Here is a 20,835-nt window from a genome sequence, read left to right as displayed (position 1 = left end):
AGAATTTTGCAAAAGAATTTTTTCTTCAAATTATAAACTTGGAATAACAATTAGGTCTCATCTATCATTCAATATGGTTAACAAAATAATTAAGAAATCTGAGAGAAAAATTCATTTATCTTTTGTTCCATAATAAAACTGAAGGATACTCCCAGTCACTAGATCAGCGAATAAAATCACATCTGGAACTGCAAGATCTCCTTCAAAAGCCTCTAGCTTTGCCTGAAATGTGGCATACTGCAATTCTGATGCAACACCGCTTGTTTTTGGTGTATTCAAACTACATGCAGTGCAAAATGCCCTGTTATAAATCTTGTCATGTCACATAAGCTATTTCATAGTGGACACAGGAAGAGACACTTGAAATACTCAGTAGAGTCCACAAACTGATCCAAGTGCTTACACATCTGCTGCTTTTGAAAGACCGCCTCCGTTACATGTTATCAGTGAGTAAGTTACATCTCTTATCATGTGGTTACAGATTCATATCAGCCAGTAACCCAGGCCTGCTACGGAAGCCAGTGAGTATTTGTGACATATTTGGACATTTTCAGGAGAACCAATGCAAGTCACCTTTATCCTACAAGGAGATTCATATCCCCCAAACTGCATGCTGCCCCAGAAACACAGCTAAAGGGGCACAGCACTGCAGACTCTGCTACCACAGCTGCATTTCTGCTGAACTTCCCCAGAAGTTACCCACTGACACCAGCCAACTGACTCGGGATAAGCAAGGGGCTTCAGATAATTCCCTCCCCCATTTCCTGGCAACTGTTTCCACAGTCAAGCATCCAAGAGTAAGTATTTGCAGAACCAGGCGATGGAAGTATCTGCCAACAGAGAGGCTTTTCCTTGATGCTGTAAAACCAAATCTGCAATCTCCTCCCAGCTCTAGAAGAAGCTGTATTGAAAACATATGTACTACAGCAGTACTGCAAGGCAAATAGTATACTGAGCAACTGGGACAGCACAGCTGACCTGCAACCTGCTTATGAGTTCTTTCTCTGCTGCCTTGCTTCCTATGTTGGCCATTTGCTGTCTCCTTCCTCTAACAGAGGGAACTTGCAGGAACATCACTGTGAGAACATGTGCTTGGGGAAAGAAAACAGAGTAACTAGTGGGGAATTTGTCAAAGCTTTCTGACAAAAAAATAGAGTCAGTATGCTTTTATATGGCAAGAAAAAACAGCAATATATGCAGAAGTAGAAAATTCACCACATTGTGTTTTTTTTTTTTTTTTAAATGAACTCTTCTGTCCTTACCATGATTCAGATTTCACTATTTATTTCTGTGTAAGGAATACTCGCAGTCTCCAAGTGTCTTCTCTGCCTGTAGTGTTAATAAATTTACCAGAGAAAGCCAATCTGCATTTCATGCTTCATGGAATATTTTCTTGTTCATAAACTGTGCAATCATTTTGTGTTAAGAGGTTTATACTACTACATTTCTTCAGCCATCTTGACATTCAGAGAATGAATCTTGATTGGACTACATTCCATTCAGCCTTACCCAAGGCATCCCATTTTGGGACATTTTTCCCTAAATACTGACAGAATTATTTTCCTCAGTGCTTTTATTTCTTCCATATTCTTCTGTTGGTAGATTAGTCCTGCAGGTAGTTCCCTGTCCTCAATCTGCCACCAATGCTCCTGCCATCACTCTTTCAGGGCACAGTAGAGGAGAACACAAAAGTCTTTTTGTCAGGTTTCCAAGAGACAGTTACCTTTACCCCATTCTTGATGCTCAGAATGCTACCCCTGGCCTCCTAGCTAAGGCTGCCCCACCCCCTTCATAGTCCATGCATCATTTCACCGCACAGAAATTTCTATCCTCAGAGTTTGTCTTGAATCAGTTTTCGCTCACTGTATCCTTGCAGACTAGTCCTGGGGAGTGAAACACTTCACCCGTGACACTGCTGTTACACAGCAGGGCTGCCTTCCCCAGTGAATCTGATGAATTTTAAGATGAGGCGGTAGGCTGTAAGCATTCATGTCTGGTCTTTTTGTGGGCTAAGGTTTCTGACCAGGTTATGTCAGCAGGGAATCACAACCCAAGCTCCTGCCAAAGATCATTGATGGTTTGTTTCCTAAGCACTAGCACCAAAAAAAAAAAAAAAAAAAAAAAAGAAAGAAAAAAAAACCCCAAACCTAAGAGGTCAACTGTTATATTTGGCACCCCTAAAATTAGCTGTTTGCAACAGAGAGCATTCCAAACCAGAAAGCTGTACATGGCAACGCTCTTCCCATCCTCTGCACCTTCAGACACTGAAGTGTTTAAGCAGCAACAGGAAACTGTTTGTGCTCAGATGCACTTTGTTACCAAATGAGTCACTGTGGCCTTCCTCTTTCTCCTGACACAAGTTTGTCTGCTGTTTTCACGGTTTTCACTTTGCACACACAAGCATGTTTTAACATCCACTTGTAACACTGATAATATTACAACCAACTGTTATGTTGAGCCTTTGTCTATTTCTCAGAACAGTCTCGTGGTTTTTATTTTTATTACCTTAATTTCAAGGTAACAGGCTGCACTTAGAGGCAGGCCAGAAAAATGCTGAAGACCTGTCCCCAGATCTACTAACCCCAGATCACTACCATCAGTCTATCTTCCCAGGAATCAGGTGTTCCATGCCAGATGATGTTTTGGCTCTGCATTTTAAGCTTCCAATAAGAAACTATAGAAACAATACTGACAGTGATCTAGAGTTATAAAAAGTACATTTTGAATTATTTTAAGATTTCATATGTGCATTTTTGTACAGAACCCAAACGCTTACTGGGTCAAGGCATGCGCCTATTCAGGAGCCACCACAGTATTGATGAAGAACTTGGCAAAATTCTCAGCTCTACTCTACTTTGTAGCTCTTTTCGCCAGACTGCTCTGTCATTTTCCAAGAGTATATTTCTTGGACTCCTTGTCCCAACTGACTGATTGGATTCTATGGCTCACCCTTCCAAATCACTGTTCCAGCTCATTGATGATTCTATTCAGTACTGGTTACACACGATGTTGCTGAAAAATCAACTTTCCTTTGAGAAGCTATGTGTTGACCAGTATTTTTAGTTGACAGATATAGTCAGCAAAGCTGACAATTCCCACGTTTTCTTCTTGTGTTTTCTCCACAGAAGGCAACGAGCTGTTTTCTGCAATAAACTCTTCTGATTTGCCCATACTTATGGCCACAATCCACACTCTAAATCACTGTCTACATTGTTTTAACATAAATCCTTTTTCAAATACCCTTCTAATTCAATGGCATGCTGTAAATCAAACACACACTATTATAACTGCCTTGAGACTCAACTAGAGCTCTTCAAATATACTCTTTAAAAGCACTGAGTTTATGGCAGTCTTCAGGGTAAATTTACAGCATGATACACAAAGACTAAGCCACAGGATGAAATTCTGCATGCAGAAAAGCTTAGTAGTTTGCTCTTCCCAAAAACACAGGTGGTAGTTCACTTCAGAAATACAGTCCCACCGCAGTTAATGGAATTACACGCAAGCTTATGGTCAAGTACAAGCATAAGTACTTTCAGGAATATCTCCAGTATCCCAATTATCTAATATAACTACACACTTAGAATCTTAACTTAAGCATTTATCTTGGCTCAAGAGATCGGCTCCAATTAGGCACAGTAATTAAAGCTTTTTCTAAGTGGACCAGGGCAATGCAATGCAACACAAATCATCCTCAAGGGCAAGTTCAGGTGCATCTCAGCTCACTTTCACTGTTAATGGTGAGGAAGTACACTACAGGTCTGCAGAGATGGGTAAAGAGAAGCAACCCTGCCTGGAAATCTGGACATAATTCCCACTCACCACCCAGCCTTTGCTCCCACTCTCCAGTGGCCACACAGAGGAGCCCATCACTGCCAGGCAGCCTCCAAGTCTGGATTTCTCTGCTTCATCTGCATGCCCAAGGCTATGAACCCTTTCTACCCTGCTGATTTGAATGGATATCAAGTTGACAGCCATGATGAAGACCACAAGCAGCACAAATAGCTGCCCTCTTTGTTTGAAATAAACTAATATATTAGATATATTCCAAGAGATTTCTACCACTGCACAGGAGCTCCACTGTAAACCTGCAGCTGCATCTCCACATGTATAATCACAACAGCAGATCAGTACTAACCTTAAGCAACAGCAATAGGGAACAAGCATTCTATGCTTCAGAGCCCAACTTTCTGATCATCTTGTCAGCAATCAGTCTCTGTAAGAGACAGGGCATATTAAAAACGCTAAAAATGTTAGACTGGCTAATATTTATACAGAAGTTTTGCTGTACCATAAGCCAAGAGAAAACATCTCAGTGTACATGCCTTCCAAAGAAGTCCCAAAGGAGGAGTCCAGATTGCAATTCACGTCTACGTTGCCTGATTTATTAAGCTCCTCATCTGCTGAATTCAGTCGCCTGCAGAAACTAATCCCAACATGCTACCTTTATGAGAAAGCAAATATTACATTTTATTCACCAAAAACAGAACATAAAACAGGGAGGTTAAACTACTCATTGTACAGAACAGGGCAAGATGCTGGCAACTGCAGACCAGACTGATGCCATTTCTGCCCCAGTGTTTCAGGTCAGCATCAAACTCCACCACAAAAAAATTACTTTTTTTTTTTTGTCTGCAAAACAGCTTATTTTAATTCAACAGAACTTCGGTAAATACTTAAGTAACTCCTCTTGCTCTTCAGTGTTTAGTAGGTCTTTCCACTAGGTCAATGGTCTAAAACAGTTCATTACCACCAATAGATTTTAAGTCATTCGAAGGCCACTTCAGATCACATGCAGAGATGACTGGTGATGGCTGGAGGCCTGACCCAATGACTTCACTTCCATAGATAACTTCTGGCAGTACATATTCACTCTGCAGTCAGCAAGGCTGCACGTCCGACAGATCCACTTGATTGCCATGCATAGAAGCACAGCAATCAAGATTAACTTCTTAACTGACACTAAACACCCAGGTTGTAAATCAAGATTCCAGTGGCTTAAATCAATGCCTGTCTTTACTGTCATTTGTATGATATAAGAAATGTAAAGAAAAACTTGCTAAAATGTGACTAAACACAAAATCTTAGAAAATCACAAGTTGGAAGGGACCTACAAAGATTTTTGAATCCAGTCCCTGGCTCCACAAAGGGCCACCCAAAACTGAACCCTATGTCTGCAAGCATCGTCCAAATGTTCCTTGAACTCCAGCAGCTTGGGGCCCTGGGCAGCATATTCCATGCTCACTGCCCTCTGGGGCAGAATCTTTCCCTATCTCCCACCTGATTCTCCCTTTCAAAGTTCCATGTTATTACCTCAGGTCCTGTCTCTGCCACCAGAGAGCAGAGATCAGTGCTGTCCCTCCTGATGACGTATGCGAGATACAGTTATTGAAAACCTGGGGAACATGTCACCTTAACTCAGCCATGTACCTACAGATAGTGTTTGTCAAAGAATACTATTAAGAATTATCTACCAATGTTGAAATAAACTACGAAAACATAAGGATACCAATTGAAATTGAAAGTTTTGTTTAAACAAAAGTACAAGAAGTTCTAGAGAGATGACCAAAATAACCTGCCATTGAAATCCATTCTCTCATGATGAGAAAGCAGATAGCAACAGAACCCTATGAAGCGCCATCTTTGCTTATAAGAACCAGTATTTTCTTCTAGTGACCTGTCAAAGTTATTCCTAAACATGGCAGCTGACCAATTTCTTCATGAAATCATAATTGAGTTGACAAACAAGGCTATATTTACCTTACCTTTACATTTGAAAAGTTTTTATAGAAAAGTTGCACATGCAAAACCATTTTGAATTAATTAATTGGAAGTCAAATGGAAATAAATTAAAAATGGTTAAATGAAAATTGAAACAAACGTAGACCTATGACTTGTATTTCAAAGGAGCAAACTGTAAGGAAGAGAAGCTAAGTAAGCTGTCTTGAAGAAAGCAAAAATACATAAAGGAGTTTTAGAATCTGCTTAAACGAAATGTGCTAAATCTGAGTGGAATTTGTAAGTGGGGAAAGTTTAGAAAGGGGCTTTGTAAGTAGTCAAAACAACAACTAGAACCACTTACAGGTGGTTCCATACCAGGTGAGGCCCTTCCAGTAGAGACAGGTCAGTAGTCCAACTAGTTTAATAAAACAAAGGCTGTGAGAACAGTTGATCAAGTTTCCCAACTATCCTGGAAATCAGTAGTAACGACAGCTATTACCTTAATTTCTACAACCAGCATCAAAGCAGATGGGTTAAAAACAAACAGGCTTCATGTAGGTTTAGAGAGAAAGTAAGTTTTCTTGAACAGATTTGAGTGCCCTTGCTTTAGGGGCTGAGGGAGCAAATCCATAACTAGTTCTGTTATCTATGAAAGGGTAACAATTGTTGTTGCTTGAGATAAACAGAGCACAAAACAGCAACAGAAAGGTTCATTCCAGACCTCCATCTCAGGCTCCTATCTTTAGCCTATTGCTCTGCCCTACATTAAATACCCTAATAAGTAAATGCACTTTCCTGCAAGTTTACCAAGTTGTACAATACATCTTCAGGGGAAAAAATAACTGAGTTCTTGAGCTTATTTTTTTCCAGATCCAGGGATTGAAGCCATGGCATTTGGATGAAAATATCTTTATGCTTGCCCAGTTTTCTTCTGTGGAGCCAAAGTGTCTGATCCTGCTGGCATCCAGCTTCAGTTCTGATTTCAGTCCAGTAACCTGGTAATTCTGGACCGTCATCTTCTACACTGCAGAATTTTTTTTTTTTATGCTCTCCATAGCCAAGTTTATCATTGCCACCTCTCACAGTACACAAGTGCTGCTGACTGGATTAGGCTGTTCATAATACTGCTTTCTGGCCTTTTCATCCCTCAGTTCACATAACTGACACATAACTCCTTTATTTTCCCAACTGCACAAAATTACTCTGAAGAATCACGTCATCTGTTTCAGTCATCCTTGCTTTTTGGCAAGTATATTTCAATATCCATTTCCTGATCCTATTCCTAAATAATCATAAATAGAAAATTGTGAGTATAAACATGCCAGTATGAAGTCAATGCCAAATGACTCTGATGTCTCCAGTGTCCTATTTAATAACAACCCAATCAACATTTCAGAACTTATGCAAGGTTTTCACATTTACATTGTCATGGGGGACTCTGTGAAACTGACCACTGTGTCTGCGGTTGCGTGGCATGCCAGCCCGCCCAGCTCAAAGATCAAGCTTGGGATTTCAGGCTCAGCAACTAGAAACAAGGCCACATTTTCTAGATTGCAACACAAGCAAGTAAATACAAAACTGACACAGGTAAGCACTTCTTACCCCAGGGTCTGACAGGAGAATCAGAGACAGATTCTTCCAACTAGGAAAGGAAGCAGCCTGCACAAGTACTGGGCTTATCTATTGGGTTATCACTCCAACAGAGATGGAAATCTCCACATGGCTTGAGAACTACATGCCTTTAATCTTTCCTTAAGTCATCATTTACTTTTTGTTTTAGCATTTCACTGGCTGAGTGACCACTTCCTTTTGTCACTACATACAGAATTCATATTCCCAAAATCTCTCATTGCTTAAAAGGAAAAAAAAAAAGGCACCTACATAGCGTAAGTGGCTTTGTACTTCTCATGGCCACTAGAAAACAGGAAAACAACTCTGCACCAGCAAATTGCTGTTAATTCTTATGAACCCCAGGTGTCAAAAGCCTGACAGTTTAATGCATGCCTCTGATTTTACAGTGGAAGGTTCGCATTGCATTCAGCAGTTTTTTCCACAGATTTAGAGGCCCAGATTTCACCTTCCATATTACCAAGGATTCTTAGCACACCTACACATACCTTGCAAGCCAGCATCCTTTCAAGTTGGTAAGGATTACAAGTGATTTTTATGAGTCCTGGCATATTCTCCAATTAATAAGCTTTTCAGAAACCTTAATGTTTACCAATCGGGATCCTTTTAAGAAGAAAGCTCAAAGTATCATGACTTCAATTAATCCCACCATGGGGAGGGAAGAGGAGCCTAGCAGCCTTGTGCTAGCACTGGTGTTCTGGTGAGAAGAAAGGTAAACTGCACTTTTCCTGATAGTGAATGAGCATGTTCACATGGAAGAAGCTTATAAAAACAAGAGGATTTTTGTTAGCTTGTTTAACAGAGCCAGCACCCACCCAGGGAGGCAGTTTCCAGCTCTGGCAGAGGAGCAGCAGGATCAATTCTCACAGAGTGAGGAGAGTTTTCCACAGGAGTTGGAAGGGACTCTGCTGAGAACTGTGGGCTTGAAAGGAAAGCATTAGTTCTATTGGTAGTTTCTTCATAAAACAGTTAAATTACAGTGCCCAAGCAGTAGCTGAGCTGCTGTTTTAAGAGGAGCTTATTTTGTATGTGACTAAAACAGTCCTCAGAGGGAGGAGCTGCAAGGGAAAGGCCCAGCAGTACCGCCCAGAGCATCACCAGAACTCCACTCTGGCATCACCTTCCAAACCAGTCTCCTGAGCTCCAGAGAAAGGTATAGACATCCTTGCTACCAGGCTGGGCCCAGCACAGACACATACAGCCCAGCCCCTGCTTCAGAAGGAGCACACACTGGCCAAAAGGAGGCTAAGTTGCACGTATAACACAGCAAAGCTGAAAAACCGCTGTATTTCACAGGCGGCTTTGAAATTTCACCGCTTAATTCTGTTCCAGTGCAGAAATGTCACAGTCAGTTTCCTACATACCGGCTGACAGAGCAAGGAGCTGTGTAACTGCCCTCAGGGCAGTGCCTGGATGTCACTGGGCACCAAAATCCCATCTCAGCAGGCTGGGCACGGCTGCAGAACTAACCTGCTGCTGCCATGTCACCAAGGGGGCTATAAAAGGTGCTCAGTACCACTAGCACTGTAAAAAGCGCTGGTGGCTTTAATAGTGATATCAGCAGCAATTTTCCCCCAGAATGGAAAATACAGTTGAGATTTATCCCCAGACATCCCTAACTAAACATTAATTTGAACATCTGATAAGCTCTAATTCATTTCTTGTATGAGAGCCCTGAATGCACTACCAGGCTGGGCAGCTCCCCTCATGCCAATAGGCAGCTGCCAGCTGCCACAGTGCAGTGTAATTGTTTTGCTCAGAGCACTGCATGTAACCCACTGTTCCTTGTCTCCTTCAGCTGGGAGCTGGACCTAGGAAAAAAACATTTCCTGCTAAAAATCTGTCAGGAGAGTGTCTAACCACAAAAAAAGCTCAGGTTCCAAAATTTTGAATACTTTGTGAAGTTACATTTATACGCGGTGGGTCCCTGCAACTACTTTTTTTTTTTTTTTTAAATAGTGCAACACTTAATGAAAAAGCTCCAAGGCTGTTGCTATAGAGCTCCTAGATCACCTGCAGCTATAAGAGTGAGCACCCTGTAATGTGTAACGGATGCTGAGGCTGTAATCAGTTTTGCCCAGGGCTGGGTGTGCCTTAAAATGTTGGGTTCTGTTTTTGGCTTCCTTGTTTGGTAACTTTTTTTAGTTTTAGAAGGATTAGCAGTGGTTCAGGGAGGATTCTAGCACTAGTGTTACACTTTTTATTTTTCAACTAAACATTTTTGTCTAGCAGATCTTCAACTCGACTATGAAGCAGAATAATCCCCATTTCTACTAACTCCATAGCTGTGTCACTGGCAGGCTGCGATTCATCTGCCCTTCCCATGGACACAGGAGAAAGAAGGTTACCTGTCCACCCCATATTCAGCTGAGATGCTAACCAGAAGCCAGGGCCCTCTACACTCACCTTCTATTTTTATTAATAGAGCAGAGATCCAGTGATGCTGTATAAGCACACATTTTATCTATCATTCTGCAGCATTCATTAATTCCAGATGGGATGGGAATTCACCTTACAGATGAAGTCTGGCATCCAAACCTTAATCTAACCTGGACAACCACAGCCCAATATCAACCATTCTCTATCTTCCAACATTAAGTTACCTTAAATGCTTCAAAAAGCTTCAAAGCTTGTCAGTTCTAGGGCTGAGCAGATTTTGCCAGACCATTTTACAGATGAGAATAAAGGCACAGACATGCAGCATCCAGTTTCTCAAGGCACTCAGCTGCCTCCGCACACAGGTAACAGCTCACCATTTCCAGGGAGTGCATCCAAACAGATTCTCTTGGAAACACTCATTTCCTTGATGATCATTGCTGTGGAAGATCACTCAAAACAGTTGTTTTTTATTTTCTTAACAGCAGAAGTTCACTTTTATTTTAATCACTCCTGAGGCAAGCTTCTGATTTGATTCCAGCCTTGACTAAACAATCCAAATCTGGAGGCATTCAACTTCTTAAGTAGTTACTATAGCACTCAAGCTCACTGCAGGCTCTCCCCTGCATTTATTGAAGAAAATCAACATTCATAAAGGCCCACAGAAAGAAAAAGAGAGAAGGAGGTCAGCTTCTTGATTCATTCTTTCCACCAGTGGCAAAGACAGCCTACAAGCACATTAGACTGGACTCAGAAAACTTGAGATTCATTACCTCAGCCTGAAGCAAGCCAGAGCTAGCTAATTCAGAATGACTAACTGCTCCACAAAACCCCAGAGATCAATGACAGAACGGCTAGTGAGAGTCAATGGGATGATGACCGGAATAGGCAAAGGCAACATTGGAATTTTTAGAGTCATTACTCAATTACAACACTAGATTTTGTGACCTGCTTGCTGAATGCTAGGCATCTTTACAGCGTGCCATGCTGAAGAACCTGAAAGCTCTTCACAAAAACTGACCAGCCTTCATAAAGCTTCAACTCCTGGTACATGTTGAATTTTACAAATATTTTAAAGGAGATCACCTACTGAAGTCTATGAGTGAAGTTCATCATTCACCAATGTTAAAACAGCAGCATAGCTTACAAACCTGCTCAAGCCCCAAGACTTGAGGGCTGAAACAAAGAGAAAAAGAGCACAATGAAGCCACTGGAAGCCTCCATTTCCTCCTTTAATGGGGAGAAACTATTAAGATTATTGGATCAGAAAAACAATAATTCTTACAGAGAATGCAAAAGTCTTACATTATTACTGTTGTTTACCAACGTATTCTGGTAAGTACATTTTTACACGACATACATGTCTTAGATAAATTATGCCATTATGTATGAAAAAGTGCACTTTTGACATGTCTTGAGCCATTTAGAAGTTTTCCTGCTCTTAGAGAATTCAAACAACAGTCCTTTAAAGCATGACAGGAGCACGTAAATGACAACACAGACTGAAGGAAGGTCTGAAAATGCTCATATGGAGAATTTCCCCAAAATTTTCATTAACTTTCAAAAGCAGAAGTTTGTAACTGATAACGTGTATCTAACCTTCCAGTATTACACCATCTGATAACAAAGAAAAAGCATCAAAATGATTTCTGTCTTCAGAAAAACTATTTGAAGCATCACTGCAACAATCAGAAAGATCAGTACAATGGAATGATAATACAGAAAGAGTAATAAACAAGGGGACAACACAATAGGAAGATACTACAAGGGAAAGACAAAAGCACAACTTGCCCATCTCCGGATACCTAGGCTCGCAGTTGAAAACCCCACAAAGAGGAGACCTCCAGCAAGAGACCCTTCCCTACTACCAGTCAGCCCTTAAATGAGCTCTAAGAGAGGTGCAGCCAGGCTCCACCCCTTGCAGTCACACAGCTGAACTGCCTTCACCTGTGCTCCCAGGGCGGATGGTTCCTTTCCCCAGGTGCTCAATCAGTGGTTCAGGCTATGACTCAACAGTTACATACAGTCACTCATAAGTCACATTTATTTCCCTTAGTGAGTGACAGGAGTCATAGACAGGATCAAGTTGAACTCGTGAGCCCTATTCCAAGTTTCATCTTGCTTTCTGTGGAGAGCCCTTCTAGACCTGCAAGCCAAGTTACAGTCTTGTGTTACCATTTTCTCTAAGATTTTCACCCACGGGTGACCAAGAAAAATCAAAACAGAGCAAAAGGGTCCCTAACATAGTGTAAGAAGTAACGCTGCAGCAAACAAGGTATGAAAAGACATTTACAGGCAGAGTAATTGGCCAATAGAAAACATATCTCCAAACAGTGCTTTCCAGCTGCCTAAGCCCAGCAACTCCCACAAAATGGTTGTACGTATAATCTTCAAGAAGCACTGACAAGCTATTTCTTTTGCTCAGAATAAGTTTTAAACATTCTACAACTCACATCCTCTTTGCAGCCTCTTTTCTGCTCACTGTTTGCTACAAGAGATTCTCCCTTTCTCTGAGCTGCAGGAAGAGGCCGGAACTGCTGCGCAAGAGCAGATACGTTTCAGTTTGGGATATTTCTTTGATAGTAAAAGACAAGCTGAGAGCACAGACAATCCCCAGTATCCCAATGAATTAACATCAGATGACTTTGCACAGTGGCCATGACAAGCAATAATTTGAATCCAACCCATGTAGAAGGCCTAATTCTGTTCAGGCATAAATTGGAGCAACTCCACTGAAGCACATCCAATTTGCTGTAGAGATCAGCAGTGTAGCCACACAATGTGCACCAGCAAGGGACCCCAGCAAGGTATGGCAATGTGTACAGACACGCAGACTCTGCTCTCTGTAGGAAGCCTAAAGTGATGTGAGAAGATTCACCATCTCTATCACAGGAATGGCACCACCCATGGGTGACAAAATACCAGCCCAGCTTCCTCCCACAGCAGCAAGTCTTTCTGCAGAGGAAAAGCTAGGTTGTAATCAGAAGTTGTCTTGACACCACTCAGAGCTCCCGAGCGGAGACTGCTTCTCCCATGCAGCTCAAATCTGCAGCACTTCCCCCCCATGCACTGGGTGCTGCAGGTGTGCAGCCCTCAGTCAGAATGTCCCTCTGCCAGCCTGGGCCACCACAGCCCTGCTGCTCCATGCCATCTCCTGTCCAGCAGTGATGCACCCAAGGCTGAGAGCGGCTTGGCATGCTTTAAGGGACGTTGGCTATAACCCCACCAGAATAGGAACACTCACAATGGCAGAAGACATGTCAAAAAATGCACTTTCATTTTTTGGTCTGCTCCTGCGGCTGTGGTGCAGCCTCAGTGTATCTGCAGCCCCAGGAACACTGGAGGGAGAAAAAAGGGACACAGAAACCAACAGTTCAAGTCTGTTGTATACAGAGCTGAATTTCTCTGCCATCCTTGCTCATTCCCTCTGGACACACATTAACTTACCAAACGCAACAGGATACATTTACATTTTGGCAAAAACTCAAAGGCAGTTGGGTTGTCACCTATGTCTGCTATGACTACAAAATATAAAAAAATTACATGTGCAATTTTCATATGTAAATCATTCCCCACATTTCATTAATCTGTTCCTAAAAATGCTGCCAAGGAAGTGGGATGTCTGCTTAAGGATAGATTCAGGGAGGGGGGATAAATTAATTGTTATTTGATAGAGCAATTCTCCCTTGTTTATCTAGCAGTCCTCCCCTAGCCACTGTGCACCATTAGCAGATTTAATAACTTTTAATCAGGCTATCACGTTATTGTATTTCTGTATGAACTAAAAAATGCTTAATGGGCTTTTATTTTAGAAGCAAAAAAATTCCCATTACAGCAGATTAATGCTATGAAAAAAAAAAATCTATACTAATATCTCTACAATAAAGGGTATGAATTAATGGATAGCTGACCCAGTTACAAAAATGTGGAGGTTTTAGAAAATTCAATACGATGTATTTTTAAACCTCACACTGTAAAGTCTTTGAATACACTTCAACAAAGAAGCCTTCTGTTATGCAAAAATGTTGTACATCCTGGCATAGAAGCACAAATTTAATTTTAATTGAAAGAAATCCTGCCATCCTCTCACCTAGGAAGCAGGCTTGTACTTTGTAATGCAGGCAGAATGCGCCTGGATGGGCGGTATCCTCTGCTGCCTGCTTGAGCTTTAGCCCAGTAGCAAGCAGAGGCTCTGCAGCTGTAGCAAAAGGCAAATGGCTCATGGTCATCACAGCCAGCATTCTTCCAGGGTAGCCGAGCCACTGGCACTGCCACCAGAAGGAAAGGCAGAAGGGGAATCACGGTCAGTGCTCAGCACTTCCCACCACTCCCACAGCAAAATCATGTGAAAAAGAGCATCGCCATCCTCCCTCAGCCTTCACCCACACTACAGCTTCAAGCACAGCAGTTGTAGTTTCTGTACTGCGTGCCTATAAAAACTAAGATGAGTGCAAGTTAATCCTCAATAAGAACTAAAAAAAAATAACCAAGAAAGACTAAGAGAAATACTTACATCACAAGAAAGTATTATTGATTAAAAACCTCTCCTACTGTACAAGTTCTGCTTGCTTATCGAATTATTCCTCCCTCCTCCTACCACCCACCTTAAGCACAGCCAGGCAGCAGCTACCATCTTCTTCATCCCATTGCTACTCCAAGTACACTCATCACTACACCTGGGGAAGCTCTGAAATAACCATCTTCAGAGCGAGATATTTGAGATGAGAGGTGCTCAGCTCACAGCTGGGCCTTGCCATGTCTTAGCAGTAACACCTCCTTACATGAAACAGAGTCTCCATCCAGTGTGTAGGTTTCTCCAGAATGAAGGATTTCTGGGGAAGACTGGAAGTAGACAGGAAAAAAAAAGCCAAGTTTTTTGAATCATTCCCTGTTTTTTTTGTCTTATCGTGCCATCACAGTGAGTCAGTAGTGCTGAGTTTTGTAGATAATTATGTCCCATCGCATCTCTTTGGTCATTACTCAGCTGAGCTTTGCTAAAATATTTAGGTAATCATTCTCTATCTCTATTAAAACAACAGATGGAATTGCCAACCTTCAATTTTATGCTGGAATTCGGGAGCAATTTATTAACAGCTCGAACTCTGTTCTCTTGAGGGTTTAACGTGATGGTTGAACCCAATTACATTACAGTCCTTTGTTCATCAAGGGACATATGTAACATGATATTAAATGTGAAAACTTGTGTCTGAATAATACAGTCTTTGTGATACAAATTGATAGAGTATACAAGCTCAGATTTAAAGCACAAACTCTTCTTAATTCTGATCCTACAACATAAAAATTTAGGACCAAACCCACTACTGTCAGCAGATGCATATAAAACCATAGCATATTAGTGTTGATTCATTGTTTTTCTTCATCCTATCTGATAGTCAAACCATTCTGAAATCCCATCCATACAGTCCAGAGGCTAGACTTTGATTTCCACAGACGAGTGAACTTTTAAGTCTGTACACTCCTCCATCTTGCATCAGTCCCAACACTACAGCCTATGGGAGCCCCTACACACATGCACAGAACCCAGCCTATCATCTCAAGCAGTTCCAACGTAGCATGGAAGACTCCCTTACACAGCAAGAAATCCTACACTTGGCTTCAGCAGCTGTGTGTTCGTCACAGAATTTTAAAATCACTCCTAATAAGTTCACTTCAACTGGGTAACATCACTTCTTCTATTATGAATCTTCCCTTTCCTCCTTGCTGAATGCTACCAGCCTATCACACATGTTGCTGTGCCCCTTCCCAACCCTTCCAGTGACAGGACACCAGTCCTGTGGCAGCCCATCCACCTCCCCTCCACTGTACCTGTGCTCCAAGTGTATTGCCACTGCCATGCTACTAACAGACAAACAACAAAAGAAAGCAAGTACACAGGTCAGTGAACATCAGAAAACCAAGCAACCTCATATGCACAAAATGTCATCTGCTAAGGAAATGCTGCTTATTTTGAGATAATTATATTTTCATTCTAAGGCTGAAGTGCCTGGCTGAAACACAGCCACAGAACAGCTCCCTAGAAGCATGGGGAGCAAAGTGCATTCTTTTTAATGTTAAACTATAATTACAGAAGCAAAGTGGTATATTGTGAAACATCCCATGCACATAAATGAGGCTGTCAGTGTACTTTGTGCACAACAGGAGGGAAGAGGAAGGTGGCACTGCACCCCCTGAACTGCAGATCCCAGAGCCACAGGTAAGTGGGCCAGAAGTGGCCACAGTCCATGCAGAAAATAATCACTTTAAAAGCATAAATTGCAAGACAGATGTTTCACAGAGATTAACTGTAGTTGAAGACTACAAGAACTTGATTCTAAGCCAAGCTGGCAGCTCAGATGTGGGAACCTACAGTGCAGGTAGCCCAACATGGAACAACTGATCCTGCACTCAAGAGCAACAGGCTGGAACACAGCCAGTTTCCACAGCACTTTGAAATGTCATTTCTCCTGACCACGAAGTCCTGCTTGGATTCATATTAGTTAGGACATTTTTTACCTATCGTATCTAAGGAGTAAAAACAGTGTGCACTGCTCAGTTTCTGGAAAAAAATCTAGAAAGTATCCACACTTTTTCATACTGAGAAGAGCGGGTTTTGGCTATTTTGCCCACTTATTTTTAACCTTTTAGAATAAGTGTGCTGTTTGTATCCTTCAGATTCCTGAAGACTGTCATATTTTTCAAGCACCTGTTCAGAAAGCCCAGCAACTGACCCCATCCAAACCCTTGGCACAAATGGGATTTGATTGCGTTGTTCCAAGTACCTTCATGCCCCAGAGGTTCCCCTTGCCTGGAAAATGCTTGCTTAGGTAGGTTATTCCTTTCCAGTTGTATCACTGGTATGTACAAAGCCCAGACAAAACAAGAAGAAGGATATACCATTTCTCCTATTCACCCACTTGATACCATCAGCCTTTTTCTCCCGTCAAAACCCAAGCACAACAGTGCACTTTCCTAACTAAAGGCATTTCACCTCTGAAAATACCACTCAGATGTTTTTTTTTTTACAATCACTTGTGCAATTTTAACTGAACTGAGACTAAGTCTTCAGCCTTACTTATTTTGCTGTGCTTTTGGTGTTCTTGTGATTTTGCACTGCCCTAACCAGCGCTGCAGTTCTAAGGCACGTAGGAAGACGTAGGACGCTTAATCTGCCACATATTATGATAATAGTCATTTACTCCTACTTAACTAATTCTATTCTGTTTTTCTAATGACAGAGAAAAAGCAGGAAGGTCACAGATAGTTACAAACAAAATATTGTTCCTTGGTATCCATTTAATTCAAATCTCACACCTTTCCCTAGGGTATGAGGTCTTTAAACAGTTACAGGCAGGCACAGGCAGTTAGGAAGGCAAGAAAAAGGTAAGAGATGCACTCTGTGCTCCTTAAGAAAATAACAACATTCACCTTGCTATTACAGACTCTTCTTTCCTATGTTACACAGTACTATTGCTATACAAAAATATTGTTGGCTGCTGTTGGTTTTTTTTTTCCATATACACAGCCAGCAAGAGAGCTCATGATGCATACTACCCTGGAGCACTACCCCAAGGAAAAAAATATTTCTGTATCAAGCTGGCAGTTTTCACATGAAATCCATACACCACTAGCACATATTGATCCCTCTGAGTGAGAACTAAGTGAATTTCACTGATCCAGGCAGGCAGGTGGCTTATCATCCCATCGGCAACAAGGAAGGGGAGAAAAGCTCTCTGGAGACCAGGTCTGGAGCAGGGGCTGCAGAGGTTAGGAAGACAAGGCACTGGATTAGCCAAGCTAACGGGGATTTCTGTTACTAAATGGCTCTAAGTGTAGGGGAAAAAAAAAATCTACTTTCCTTAATATACTATTGCCAGGTGTAAGCAATAAATATCTTAGTCTGTTAATGTTTACACTAACCATTTAAATCCTATGAAGAGGATTGCTTCCAGCTCTTGCCAAGCCATAACAAATGAGGGCTGAAAGGAAGCTGCTCCATGGCAGACTATGAAAGCACTGGGCTGCTGCTTGGCACAGGCTGAGCAAAGAGAAGTATAGGAAAGGCTCCACAGTTATATTTCATAATTCCTTAGGCTTCAAGAGTGATATCCCCTTCTGAAGAATGCTATGTAAAAATCAATTCAATCACCATATTATCAGTGAATGCTTGAAAAAAATTAAATGCAACCACTCTCAAGATAAGAAACTCCTCAAGATAAGAAAGCACAGAGATTATTGGAAGGATTATGTAGGAGCAGAGGCACCCTGGCAGGTCCAGGAGCAGCTGCCCCACACTGTGAAGGAGCAGCAAGACGTGCTGCTCGGTTGGGTACTGCACGGGCTTGTGCCATCTGCAGGCAGCAGCAGCAGCTCACATGGAAGAGCTGACTTGTTTCATGCTTCTTCCAACCTTTTTCCTTCCCAATTCCAGCAGAGATTGAGGGTTTCAAGAAAGGTAACCAAGAAGCATTAAGGGGAAGACAATCTTATAAGGTGGAAACCCATTAGAAAAGACCTAACTCCACACAATCAGCAGGAAGATCTCAGAAGTGCTCAAGTGTGAACAAACTGCTACCACACCTCAACCTACTGCTGGAGGCAGCAGCTGAGAAGCAAGAGATTTTAGGTGTGATAGAACAGTCCTGCCTGCTTCTGCAGAGCTTAAAGGGCTCAACAGACAAATGTACACTCTCATAGGCTCCAAGAAGGTGGCTTCAGCCAACAGATACCAGGTTACATGGATTATATCTCTGATGTATGTACCACTAAATAATATTCCCAGCCTGGCAGAAGTCAGTGCTGTCAGAATTACCCTATCTGATAAGCACAGTTGTATCATTTTATTTGTCTGCATATTAGAAGAAAACAGATTTATGTTACTTTAGGCTGTGGTTTAGGAAAATAAGAAATTTGACACTAGTTTGAAGTAGACTGAATTAGGTTTTTACTAGGTTACTTTTTTTTTTTTTTTTTTTGCTTATTTTAGTCCTAGAAATTGTCCTAGATACCTATGAAGTACTGCATCTCTTCCTTCCTTCCTTCCTTCCTTCCTTCCTTCCTTCCTTCCTTCCTTCCTTCCTTCCTTCCTTCCTTCCTTCCTTCCTTCCATCCTTCTTAATTAAACTAAATTAAAATTATGTGGTATCTGTAAGTCTTCCACAAGTACCCCCAAATTATTTTTTTTTTCATTTACTACATTTAAAGAAAAAGTCTTAAAAGATGACTTTTTTCAGCTAGGAAATAGAATCTTCATCCAACTTGAAGATGAAAGAGTCCCTCCTCCAAAGTGGAGCCCTCTACATTCCTTTGTTCCTTATACAAACAAAACTGCTGACTCCTTGCAAAGAAATGGGTTGCAATGGACTCCCTCCATATGTTCTAGGGAAAAAGCAATGAATCACAGGAGAAAGCAAAGGCTGAAGCAAGTCACACTGGATGCTACTGTATACAGCATTTCAATTAGTATTGATACTATGATTTTGTCTGTTGTTGACTGCACAAGCATACATAACAAATTACTGCAATCAGCAACTGTTGAATAAGTGCTTCTTATTCATTAGCTACTCTCTGATCTAAAACTGTATTTTCCTATTAGCGACTAAGCACCATAAATGTGCATGAATTCAAGTGACACGGGCAACAAGCTTACATAACACAAGGAAAAATCAGGAGAGCAAAAAAGAGCAGCAGTGAGTGAGCATGTACTGAGCGGCATCTCCCTTCACGCTCTTTCCTTTTCTTGATTGCTGCCTGCAAAACCGGCAGTGGGAGAACTCAGTGCTGCACTGACAGCTTCGCAGCCCCCCACGATGCTCCCCTGTATTGTCTAGCACAGAGAGCTGATATGGTGAGAAGGTTCACTAAAAAACTTAGCCAAACTTTCTTATTCTTTTCAAAGAAAGGTTAGTTCATAACAAAACTCGGAGTCTATTAAAAGATGCTCAATAAGCTCTATATTTTGTGTATTCTCCAAATGACTGTCGCAGATGGTTTTCTGTCTGTAAGTGTGATTTGAAAATACTGATCTGTCTTCCACAGAACACATGAAAAAATATAGAAAGAAGTCAGTGCCAGCCACTAGAAGAGAACAGGCTCCACTGAGCAAATTGCAGAGCTGTGGGGAGCACTCCTATTACTCAGGGCTAAAACCCCCAGCAGCCCCAGGAAGAAGGCCGAGTGATGTAAAAGATGTCACCATGGCTCCACTGAGGGACTGCAGGGCTGGGAGGGCTGCCAACTGAGGGGAAAACAATGAACAGGAGGTAAAAATGCTTAGTGCTGTGGCTTTCAAGTCACATGTAAGAGAAGCCCATAAACAAACACATACAAAGTCCAGGTTGTCTGTGCTGAGTCCAAAGGGGCCAAGTGGCAAAGAAAGACACATTTCCATTGAAATGCCACAAAAGAAACCATGCAGAGGACATTATTCTTGACAGGTGATGCTCATTTCCAGTCCCCCCAAAACGTGCTGTCAAGATAGTGCATTCTGCAATGCGTCTACATAAGCTCAACATCTCTGTGTGCACCAAAGCTTTGAGGATGTAATTCCCCATTGTCTCCTCAAAACTTCCCATTATCTCAAAGGAACCATTACACTGCAATGGGGAGTTTATATCCTGACAATCTCCAGATGCTCAATAGCAAATATGACCATTGGCATAGCCCTCATCTCACTGCACAATCCATCACCATGCTCAGACACACAAAGCCAGCAGGAGGTACCGCCAGCTGAGAACGAACTTTGGCAACTCCTTCCCACCGAAATACACATTTCAGATTCTGGTTGTGACACTTCACCTTGAATTCAGTCATCGAAGCTGACTTCAAGACCCTCACTGCAGAAGCCACAACAAATGCAGGATTTCCCAGCCAGCCCCAGGTCTGCTGGTAGGACCTTCCACGTGTTGAGAGCGAGCAGCCAGCATTGCCCATCCGAAGCTCTGTATCTCAGTAGCACTCACTGGCAATTCTGTGAGAGCAGAACAGTGTCTGCCAGTTGCAGACATTTCAAGCCAAGGGGACGACAAAGGCCTTGCTCACCAGTCCCTTCTTACCCACTCAGAATGTAGGGCAGTCTTGAATAAATAAATACCATTGATTGCTCATTTCAAA

At 41.9% G+C, this 20,835-nt stretch overlaps 1 long non-coding RNA gene across 1 annotated transcript; it reads left to right on the top strand.

Moving 5' to 3' along the window:
- Positions 1–15,786: 15,786 nt before the first annotated feature.
- On the top strand, positions 15,787–20,835 carry LOC128072795 (uncharacterized). Its single transcript, XR_008202442.1, has 2 exons — positions 15,787–16,580; positions 18,957–20,835. It is a non-coding gene; the product is annotated as an uncharacterized LOC128072795 (long non-coding RNA).

Source organism: Tympanuchus pallidicinctus, unplaced genomic scaffold (genome assembly GCF_026119805.1).
Source record: "Tympanuchus pallidicinctus isolate F22 unplaced genomic scaffold, pur_lepc_1.0 scaffold7, whole genome shotgun sequence".
NCBI lineage: Eukaryota > Metazoa > Chordata > Aves > Galliformes > Phasianidae > Tympanuchus > Tympanuchus pallidicinctus.
The sequence above is the reverse complement of the archived record's forward strand: the minus strand, read 5'-3'. Positions and strand labels throughout refer to the sequence as shown.